Source organism: Aquarana catesbeiana, linkage group LG12, assembly GCF_042186555.1.
Source record: "Aquarana catesbeiana isolate 2022-GZ linkage group LG12, ASM4218655v1, whole genome shotgun sequence".
Taxonomy (NCBI): Eukaryota; Metazoa; Chordata; class Amphibia; order Anura; family Ranidae; genus Aquarana; species Aquarana catesbeiana.
Window position 1 is genome coordinate 52,365,591 of NC_133335.1, and position 12,592 is coordinate 52,378,182.

The following is a 12,592-nucleotide window of genomic DNA, read 5'->3' on the forward strand; positions in this document are numbered from 1 at the left end:
TCGCTGATCGCCGCCAAAACTAGTAAAAAAAATTATTATTAAAAATGCCATAAAACTATCCCCTATTTTGTAAACGCTATAACTTTTGCGCAAACCAATCAATAAATGCTTATTGCGATTTTTTTTACCAAAAATATGTAGAAGAATACGTATCGGCCTAAACTGAGGAAAAAAATGTTTTTTAATATATTTTTTGGGGATATTTATTATAGCAAAAAGTAAAAAATAATGCGTTTTTTTCAAAATTGTCGCTCTTATTTTGTTTATAGCGCAAAAAATAAAAATCGCAGAGGTGATCAAATACCACCAAAAGAAAGCTCTATTTGTGGGAAAAAAAGAACGTCAATTTTGTTTCGGAGCCACGTCGCACGACCGCGCAATTGTCAGTTAAAGTGACGTAGTGCCGAATCGCAAAAAGTGCTCTGGTCAGGAAGGGGGTAAATCCTTCCGGAGCTGAAGTGGTTAAAGAGGAACTGCAGTCTGCTCACATAATTTGTAATAAAAAACATCTTTGCCATTCTGAAGCTTCCCTCCAACCATTTTGCATATTATTTCATATATACTGTGCTTACCAAATATGCTGCAGAAATCTCCATCCACTAAGACTGGCTGCAGCCATTTTAACTGAGGGCAGAAGAAGCTGCTGCCTATTCACTTCTTAAATTTACACAGACACACAGAGGCACAAATCCAGCTCTGCAGCTCTGCAGCTTTCATTGGCCCTCTTATGACCCATCCCTCTTCCATTGCTGGCAAACTCTCACGAGAGTGAGAGAGAGAGATGTGCATGATGTCATAAGCCTAGGCTAATGACCAGACAAGAAAAAGAAGTGGGCTGTAGAAGGTATTTACTGGCAGAAAAAAAGGTTTTACTATCCAAAGTTAAAACAACAACAAGGGCAGAAGATTTAATAGATGGAAAGTTGAAAAAAAGAATGAAGTTCCGCTTTAAGTTCTTTTGTTTGTTTTTTCAAAGATATTTTGTTCATGCACTTCAGTTACTAAACATTGATGTTTAAGCAAATATAAGAATATGTAATAGAATGCGATTGTTTAAATTGAATAAAAGAATTTGAGTAGTTCTCCAACTATGTGTAATTAACCTATTAACCTAAAATCGGGTCTGATATCGCTGTTTTACTAACCTGACAGCTTATTATTCTAAATAGGAAACCTTCATTTTGTTTGCAAATATTAAAGTTTCTAACTAGCAGCAAGAATGAGTCGAGTTGAGTTGATTTAAATCAAATCCACCCTGTTTACTATGATGTGTGATCTGTGATTGTCATCAGTGATCACATGGTACCTGGGCCATTCACAGAACCCGGCACCATGTGATAGCTCTGGACCAATCACAGCATCACAATACTAAACAATGGGGTTTATTTACTAAAGCTGGAGAGTGCAAAATCAAATGAATAAAAACCAATCTTCTTCTAACCTCAGCTAGAAAGCTAAAATTTCTATGCAGAATATTTTGCACTATCCCGCTTTAGTAAAGAAACCCCAATGAGTCATGAATGAAAGCCATTCATGACAGTTCAAACCATTCCTGTTACAGTGATCATCACGTTGACAAGCAATAACAGTGTAAAAAGAAAAACAAATCCCTGATCACCCCCCTCCTAGAGAAGTACAGTATCACTATGGTAACACTCAACTATTCCGAAGACAGTATATAAAACAAAAATTAAAAATTAAAAACAAATGTTAAAGAAACATTTTTTTAAAAATTTAAAAAATGGAAAAAAAAAGTAAAGTTTTGGGTTTTATTTCCCTAAATACTGTCACCAGTCAGTATCCCTGATCACTACTACACCAGTCATATGATGATGCTGTACTGCACTGGCGACAGTATGTAAAAAAAATATGTGTAAGAAAATGTTTTAATTTAATTTCTTCATTTCCAAAAAATTGTCACACAAAATTACAACTTCAAAAACTCGCCATGCCTCTTACTAAATACCTCAGACTGTCTACTTTCCAAAAATGGTCATTAGGAGGTATTTGTATTGTCCTGGCATTTTTGTCCTGGCATCAAGAAATGAACTAGGCTGTTAGTACATCAGGCTTGATCAATTTTCAGATATACAGTATCTCACAAAAGTGGTATCACACATTTTTGTAAATATTCTATTCTATCTTTTCATGTGACAACACTGAAGAAATGACACTTTGCTACAATGTAAAGTAGTGAGTGTACAGCTTGTATAACAGTGTCAATTTGCTGTCCCCTCAAAATAACTCAACACACAGCCATTAATGTCTAAACCGCTGGCAACAAAAGTGAGTACACCCCTAAGTGAAAATGTCCAAATTGGGCCCAATTAGCCATTTTCCCTCCCCGGTGTCATGTGACTCGTTAGTGTTACAAGGTCTCAGGTGTGTTAAATTTGGTGTTATCGCTCTCTCTCTCTCATACTGGTCACTGGAAGTTCAACATCTATACACTGGGGGGGGGGGGGGGACCTCTGGGGGAATCTAGGATGGAAAAGGACCTGGGGGTCCCTAGTAGATGATAGGCTCAGCAAAAGCATGCAATGCAAAGCTGCTGCTAACAAAGCAAACAGAATATCGGCATGCATTAAAAAGGGGATCAACTCCAGAGATAAAATGATAATTCTCCCGCTCTACAAGACTCTGGTCCGGCCTCACCTAGAGTATGCTGTCCATTTCTGGGCACCAGTCCTCAGGAAGGATGTACTGGAAATGGACAGAGAATGGCAACAAAGCTAATAAAGGGTCTAGACAGAGGATATTAGTTATAAGGAAAGATTTTATATATATATATATAATATTTATATGTACAGTGATCTTGCGCACAACCTTCAATATCACACCATAATAAGTGAACCATGAATGAAGAATGAAAAATTAATTAAATATAGTAGATAAAGTCCATTGATGTGGTTCATCCAGTGTTCTAAAAAGTGAAGATAGTAAAAGAAAGTCTATTAGTCTACTAAAGTCTACTAAAAAATGCTTTAGAAAGACAAAGTAATGTCGCTTTCGCCGCCTCTCACGTTACTTCCGGTCCACGATGTGCTCCAGAAGTAACGTGAGAGGCGGCGAAAGCGCCGTTACTTTGTCTTTCTAAAGCGCTTTTTAATATACTCATGTAAGCAGGCATTTTTTAAGCTAATGGTTTTAAATGGTAATGCACTATTGGAGGCTTGTCTACTTTACATGTGGGGCGGAATCCTTTTTTGAAGAGCTGCAGCTGTGATCCCGGAAGGGCAGCTTATTGATTCCTATTGGATTGGTGTCCAAGGCTTATGTTTCATGCCTATGAGGTGAGAGTTCTGGGAGCACAGAGATGTTGGTGACAGTGTTTTGTTCTTCTGAGAACCACTGATAGACTTTCTTTTACTATCTTCTTTATTTAGAACACTGGATAAACTTCATCAATGGACTTTATCTTCTATGTTTAATTAAGTTTTCATTCTTCATTCATGGTTCACTTATTATGGTGTGATATTGAAGGTTATGCGCAAGATCACTGTACATTATATATATATATCTTTACATGTGTAGTTGTGAACACTTTTTAGGTTTTGCAGCTTTTCCACCAATTTAATTTGATTTATTAAATTTTTCACGATTATTTAGTAGCGGAGAGGAATATTCATATATTTTATCAGTTCTGAGGAAAGGTTGCGAGCACTGAACTTATTCTCTCTGGAGAAGAGACGCTTGAGAGGGGAAATGATTTCAATTTACAAATACCGTACTGGTGACCCCACAATAGGGATAAAAGGGAGTTTAATAAGACACGTGGCCACTCATTAAAATTAAAGGAAAAGAGGTTTAACCTTAAACTGCGTAGAGGGTTCTTTACTGTAAGAGCGGTAAGGATGTGGAATTCTCTTCCACAGGCGGTGGTATCAGCAGGGAGCATCGATAGTTTCAAAAAACTATTAGATAAGCACCTGAACAACCACAACATACAGGGATATACAATGTAATACTGACATATAATCACACACATAGGTTGGACTTGATGGACTTGTGTCTTTTTTCAACCTCACCTACTATGTAACTATGCAACATGGCACCCCGTGGCAAAGAACTCTCAGAAGATCTGAAAAAAATAATTGTTACCCTACATAAATATGGCATAGACTATAAGAAGATTGCCAAGACCCTGAAACTGAGCTGCAGCATGGTGGCCAAGACCATAAAGCGGTTTAACAGGACAGGTTCCTCTCAGAACAGGCCTCGCCATGGTCGACCAAAGAAAATGAGTGCACATGCTCAGCGTCATATCCAGAGGTTGTCTTTGGGAAATAGATGTATGAGTGCTACCAGCATTGCTGCAGAGGTTGAAGGGGTGGGGGGTCAGCCTGTCAGTGCTCAGACCATACGCCACACACTGGATCCAATTGGTCTGGTCTGGTCCTTGGACCCTACCAATCTTAACACAGAGGAGAGATGGGTTTGCTTTAAGAGCATATTAAATAAGGGCATTAGTCAGTGCATCCCATTGGGAAATAAATTTAAAAGAGCGAAAAAAGTCCTGGATGGCTTAACACTAATGTAAAAATGCATATAAAAGCAAAGGAGAAGGCCTTCAAAAAATACAAGGCTGAGGGATCATCATCAGCATTCAGACTTTACAAAGAATGCAACAAGATATGTAAGAGTGCAATTAGGGCGGCTAAGATAGAACACGAAAGATACACAGCGGAGGAGAGCAAAACAAATCCCAAATAGAGCTTTCTTTTGGTGGTATTTGATCGCCTCTGCAGTTTTTATTTTTTGCGCTATAAACAAAAAAAGAGTGAATAAAAAAGCAATATGTTGTACTTTTTGCTATAATAAATATGCCCATTTTTTTTTTAACCACTTCCCGCCCGGTCCATAGCAGATGACGGCCGGGCGGTGGTTCAGTTATCCTGACTGAGCGTCATATGACGTCCAGCAGGATAACATGCCGCCGCGAGCCCGCAGGGGCGCGCATCGCGGCGATCGGTGGAGCGGTGTGTCAGTCTGACACACCGCTCCACGGATCTTGGTAAAGAGCCTCCGGCGGGGGCTCTTTACCACATGATCAGCCGTGTCCAATCACGGCTGATCACGATGTCAATAGAAAGAGTCGTTGATTGGCTTTTCCTCACTCGCGTCTGACAGACGCGAGTAGAGGAGAGCCGATCGGCGCGGCTCTCCTGGCAGGGAGGGTCTGTGCTGATTGTTTATCAGCGCAGCCCCCCCTCAGATCACCACACTGGGTCACCAGGGATCGCCACTAGGACCACCAGGGAAGGGGGCAACATGTGGATGGCCAGGTATGTACCCCATGGCCATCCACATGTGCCCAATGTGCCCAGTCAGTGCCTAATCTGTGCCAATCAGTGCCCACAAATGGGCATTGATTGGCACCATTATATTGCAGTGATGCCCAGCAATGCCACCCTTAGGGGCATCAGTGCCACCAATCAGTGTCATCAGTGCCACCCATCAGTGTCCATCTGTGCCACCTGTCAGTGCCCATCTGTGCCCATCAGTGCCCACCTATCAGTGCCCATCAGTGCCCATACGTGCCACCTATCAGTGCCACCCATAAGTACCCATCAGTGCCACCCATAAGTACCCATCAATGCCACCTACGAGTTCCCATCAGTGCTGCCTACGAATGCCCATCAGTGCCGCATACCAGTGCCACCTATCAGTGCCACCTATCAGTGCCGCCTATCAGTGCCCATCATCAGTGCCACCTCATTGGTGCCACCTCATCGGTGCCCATCAGTGCCGCCGTATCAGTGCCCGTCAGTGCAGCCATATCAGTGCCCGTCATTGAAGAAGAAAACTTACTTATTTACAAAAAAATTTAACAGAAACAAAGAAAAACTTGTTTATTTTTCAAAATTTTCGGTCTTTTTTTATTTGTTGCGCAAAAAATAAAAACCGCCGAGGTGATCAAATACCACCAAAAGAAAGCTCTATTTGTGTGAACAAAATGATAAAAAAATTGTTTGATTACAGTGTTGTATGACCGCACAATTGTCATTCAAATTGCGACAGCGCTGAAAGCTGAAAATTGGCCTGGGCGGGAAGGTGTCTAAGTGCCTGGTATTGAAGTGGTTAAAAAAGCAAATTTTTTTTAGGCCGATATGTATTCTTCTACATATTTTTGGAAAAAAAAAATCGCAACAAGCGTATATTGATTTGTTTGCGCAAAAGCCATAGCATCTACAAAATAGGGGATAGATTTATAGCATTTTTATTATTATTTTTTTTTTTTTACTAGTAATGGCTGCGATCTGCGATTTTTATCGGGACTGCGACGTTATGGTGGACACATCGAACACTTTTGACACATTTTTGGGACAAATTGGCAAAAAAAATATCAAAAACCATCTTTTTTTGGGCGGGCGTGGGTGCAGGGGGGGGGGGGGGGTTGTTGGGGTGTCCCTGAATGGCAGTTTGGAAATGTGGTCACCCTACAATAAGCTCACATCCAACATTTCCCGTCGGAATACTGATTTAAACCCTTCAGATCCACGCTATAGCCGACTACAGCGCAGATCTACTTTCCCGGGAGGCCGTCAATAGACGTCCTCCCCTTTGCACGCTCTCTGCGCGCCCCAATCCAATCACCGAGTCAATGAGAGTCGGGTGATCACAGATCAGAGTAAGGGGTCGATCCCGGCCCCTTACCATGTGATCAGCTGTCAGCCAATGACAGCTGATCACGTGATGTAAACAGAAGACCGGTAATGTTTTTTTTTTCTTCTCATGCTGACATTGTGAGGAGAAAAAAAGCAGATCACCGGCTTCTGTTGAAGGGACATCGGTCCCAAAGAGGAAGAGTACCAGTACCGCCTGCCAGTGCCCACAGTGCCATGAATCAATGTCTACCAGTACATAAAAGTGCCAGCAATCAGTGCCACATAGCAATGCCCATGAATGCCACCGATCAACCACCAGTGGTGCCAATCAGTGCCACCTAGCAGTGCTGCCTATCAGTGTCACCTAACAGTGCCGATCAGTGCCCATCACTGCCACCCATCAGTGCCAGCTATCAGTGCCACCTATTAGTGCCCTTCAGTGCCACCTCTCAGTGCCCACCAGTGTCGCCTCATCAGTGCCCACCAGTGTCGCCTATTAGTGCCCATTAGTGCCACCTTATCAGTGCCCATCAGTGTAGCCTCATCAGCGTACATCAATGAAGGAGAAAAATTACCTGTTTGCAAAATTTATTAACAAAATATAAAAAACCGCAGAGGTGATCAAATACCACCAAAATAAAGCTCTATTTGTGGGAACAAATGATCAAAATTAAATTTGTGTACAGTGTTGTATGACCGCGCAATTGTCGTTCAAAGTGTGAGAGCGCTAAAAGCTGAAAATTGGTCTGGGCAGGAGGGGGGTTTAGGTGTCCAGTAAGCAAGTGGTTAAACTTGTGAACAAAAAGTTCCAGAAAAAGCCTGGTCAGCAAGTGAGAGATTGTACAGAGATTACAGAGTGCATAGTGTATGGGCAGCGTAAAATGATCAAATCAAATAAGAATCAAAAATCAGACTATGGCAGAATATTATTGTTTTTTTTTTTTCTGATCGATCACACGAAAATCTGCATGTGTCATTTGGCTGATTGTAATAAAACTTGTTTGAATTAACTTTTTTTTTTTTTTATAAATCTTTTCTGGTCGATCGTGTTTTCAATCAGTGATGAATATTTTTGTTTGCAATGGCTCATACCTAGATGGATCACAAATCGATACATGCACCACCACCTTCAATTTTATAATCGATCTGCGATTCAATCAAAATGGCAAACAACTGAATGGTCATAACTTCCCTTCCAATCAATTCAGACTTGTTTTAGACCAGATTTCATCAAACTGAGCTGATTGGCCAGGGGGAAAATTATTTATTGTGTTGCATCGATCGGCAGCACTGAGATGCTTTGTTCATGAATTTGATCATATTCCAATCGATTAGAATATGAGGTTGCATTGTGATTGAGATCAATAACTTACGATCGTATCTCCCGACTCGATTTCCACGTCCCTTGTATGTGTCATATCGATCAAATGTGTTCTCAACCATAGATCGATTATTCCTCTCTGAAGAAATCAATTGTTTATTGAAGCATATATGGCCACCCTAACACAAATAAAGAGGCAGGATTGTTAGAAAATACGATCGTAGGTCGATAGCATCTGCATTCATTCATACAGTCTCCTTATCAGATCTCAGTGCAGTCAACAGATTCAAATCGATCGATAATTTATCAATATAGAGTTCTGCTCTGCAAGAGAAATTATTCCTATTCGTTTGTTTATTGATTTGATCTTAATTAAATTGCACATCAATCAGATAATAAAATTGCGGCTTGTGTCTCCGTTATAATGGTGACTTTAAACGCTTCAACTGATTTTTCTTCTGATCGATCTCTCCTGATAAGAATAATCGCTCTATAGATAATATCCACTATCCCGTGTGTGGCATAAGTGGTAGTTGGAAGATACGATTGTGAATTATTGATCACATCTCTGTTTCCGCCATACATATGAAATAAGTTCGTATTCATGACCAAAATTACCTCAGTGCTGCCAATTGATGCAAACCGATCAATCATTTTTCTGCCTGGGCCGATCGACTAAATTTGATCGAATCTGATCTAAATCAAGTCTAAATCGATTGGAAGGCAGGTTATGCCTATTTGATTGTTTATCGATTGGGTCGTTTTGATCAAATCACACAATGATCAGATAATAAAACTGCTGCCTGTGTGCGACCATATACACTTTGATAAATGATCGATTTCTTTTCTGATCGATCTCTCCCGATAAGAATATTCGATCTATAGTTGACAGCTCATTTTGACCGATATGCCACACACGGGAAAGTAAATTTCAATAGCTGGAAGGCTGTAAATAATTGATCAGATCTCTGTGTCCACCATACATACCAAATACAATCAGATTCATGAGTAAAATATCTCACGAGCCATAATTTTCTGCTCTGGCCGATCGACTCAGTTTTGCTCAAATTTGAATGGAGTCTAAATCGATCCGAAGGGACATTATGCCTATTCGATTGTTTGCTGATCATTTATATTGAACTGCACATCTATTGAGTAATAGAATTAAAGGGTGACACCATTGGGGAGATTTTGGTCACATCCTGTCTCGGTGACACCACCTCACAGCAAAGACATTTCTTTTTTTTCTTCTCGGATTATTATCACTACTAATAATTACTGCTCTCTCTAAGGTTCTAAACCCATCTACAGAGATCTGTATTAATATACAGCTTTCAACTACCTTCACCAATGGAGGTAAACAATAACACGTGTCTACACTGTAATCCAGAGCGCTGAACACGCCCTACAATGTAAGGTTATAGACGTTGTTCTCTGATTGGATGAGCAGGAGCAACTGAAAGCTGTGCGCTCACTAATTGAATAGAGGGGGCGGGCGTAGGGCTGCCTAGTAACCCTGTTCTTGTTTGTAGCGTCCTTGTGGTTGCCTAGCAACACTTCCTATTCCCAGTTCTCATTTCCTCTGATCACTTCCTATGGCTCACCGTGGGAAAATGAAGTATGAGACCCTCACCCCACCTGACAGCCAGTTCAGCACCAAAGTGAGACTCCAGGAGAGGTTCTCAGTGCCCGGATGTAGTCATCCTAGGAAGATGGCAGAGCTGAAAGAGAAGCTGGAGCTGCTGGCTGGGATCCCAATCCACCTCCAGAGGTTGTCCTATGTAGATGAAGGTGACAACGCTGGGGGGAGGGGCAATAAATCACTGCTCCTCATAGGCGTAATTATATTTATTATTATATTACATCAGCTTTATACACAGGTTATACCTTTCCATCTATATTCTTCTACAGTAAATGCAACCCCCTCCCTTACCGTGCCTTGAAAAAGTATTCATACCCCTTGAAGTTTTACACATTTGGCCATGTTACAACCAAAAACATAAATGTATTTTATTGGGATTTTATGTGATAGACCAACACATATATTATGGTACATAATTGTGAAGTGGAAGGAAAATGATAAATGGCTTTCAATTTTTTTTTTTACAAATAAATATGTGAAAAGTGTGGGGTACATTTGTATTCAGCCCCCTTTACTCTGATACCCCTAACTAAAATCTAGTGGAACCAATTGTCTTCAGAAGTCACCTAATTAGTAAATAGAGTCCACCTGCGTGTAATTTAATCTTAGTATAAATACAGCTGTTCTGGGAAGCCCTCAAAGGTTTGTTAGAGAACCTTAGTGGACAAACAGCATCATGAAGGCCAAGGAACACACCAGACAGGTCAGGGGTAAAGTTTTGGAGAGGTTTAAAGCAGAGTTAGGTTATAAAAAAAATATATATATATATTCCAAGCTTTGAACATCTCACGGAGCACTGTTCAATCCATCACCCGAAAATGGAAAGAGTATGGCACAACTGCAAACCTACCAAGACATGGCCGTCCACCTAAACTGACAGGCCGGGCAAGGAGAGCATTAATCAGAGAAGCAGCCAAGAGGCCCATGGTAACTCTGGAGGAGCTGCAGAGATCCACAGCTCAGGTGGCAGAATCTGTCCACAGGACAACTATTAGTCGTGCACTCCACAAATCTGGCCTTTATGGAAGAGTGGCAAGAAGAAAGACATTGTTGAAAGAAAGCCATAAGAGGTCCCGTTTGCAGTTTGCTAGAAGCCATGTAGAAGGTGCTCTGGTCAGATGAGACTAAAATTTTACTTTTTGGCTCAAATGCAAAATGCTATGTGTGGCGGAAAACTAACACTGCACATCACCCTGAACTCACCATCCCCACCGTGAAACATGGTGGTGACAGCATCATGTTGTGGAGATGCTTTTCTTCAGCAGGGACAGGGAAGCTGGTCAGGGTTGATGGGAAGTTGGATGGAGCCAAATACAGGACAATCTTAGAAGAAAACCTCCTAGAGTCTGGAAAAGACTTCAGACTGGGGTGGAGGTTCACCTTCCAGCAGGACAACGACCCTAAACATACATCCAGAGCTACAATGGAACGGTTTGGCTCAAAGCATATTCATGTGTTAGAATGACCCAGTCAAAGTCCAGACCTAAATCCAGTTGAGAATTTGTGGCAAGACTTGAAAATTTCTGTTCACAGACACTATCCATCCAATCTGACAGCTTGAGCTATTTTGCAAAGAAGAATGAGCAAAAATCTGACTCTCTAGATGTGCAAAGCTGGTAGAGACATCCCCAAAAAGACTTGAAGCTGTAATTGCAGTGAAAGGCGGTTCTACAAAGTGACTCAGGGGGGGCTGAATACAAATGTACACCACACTTTTCACATATTTGTAAAAAATGTTGAAAACCATTTATCATTTTCCTTCCACTTCACAATTATGTGCCACTTTGTGTTGGTCTATCACATAAAATCCAAATAAAATACATTTACGTTTTTGGTTGTAACATGACAAAATGTGGAAAATTTCAAGGGGTATGAATACTTTTTCAAGGCACGGTATATTTTAGTCGCTGGCACTCAGGATACACAGTTCCTGCATTCGGGGCACGTCTACTATACCCTGAGTGTGATCTATACCTTTGTGGTAGATGCAGACGTAGCTCCTCTAGTACAGACTATATGGAGGACCCCCATACACTCATGAGGTACAGTGTGTGAATATTTGGGGGTCAGCGAAGTTTATATAGTACAGTGCATAAGATACATCACATACCTCATAATCTAAGGGGGGAAAATGACATCAATATAGTACTGGCTGCACTCACGGCCATGTAAGACTACAAAGGCTAGCCACATGTTCAGGTTATATTATACCATTTGGGTAAGAAATGTTAAAATGCCTTTTGTAAAATATTAATAAATCAACCCATATTGATTTAAAAAAAAAATAAAATGTGCGTTTATTAATAATTTTGCATTGGAGCCTGCAGGTCATTGCAACTGCTCAATGGATGGCAGGAGCAATGCACGGGCTCTTGAGGACTCGTCCTCCAGTCACAGGTCAGTCAGTACTGAGGTACAGATATTCAGGTACGGGTCTGGAGGAAGCAACAATGGACCATCGAGATCTACAAGTCCCTCTGCCACTAGGGCTTGATCTGTGAATTAATGATGCAGCTGTTGCGGCAGAGCCATGCATGACCACATCGCATTCCAAAATGGCAGGAGTATGCAGAGAGAAGAACCCTTGGATTCAGTGTGGGGACTGTGATCAGGTTTCACCCCAAATATGTGGTTGTAACCCCCCATGAAAAGCGATGCACAGTGGATTTCTTTTCAGCAGTGTTAAAGGAGGTTTGCAGGCATTAAAGGGCAGATACCATTTCCTCCTGATGCCTGTTTTTATTTATTTTTTACGATCAAGCAGCAATTTTGCATTGCGGGACCGCAACACCAACCGCGATTCAAGGCAGAGCCAGTGCACATGACACCTTTATAGCTGTCTGTAAGCGTGGCATTTTTGCCCCACTGCAAGAGACATTCTTCCCACTGAGCACCAATGTGCAGAGAATTCTACCCATTGTAAAGGACAGTCTTCCCATTGACCACCAATATAAAGGGGAATTCCACCCACTGTAAGGAGCATTCTTCCCACTGTTCACTGTGAGGCTTCATGTACACTAC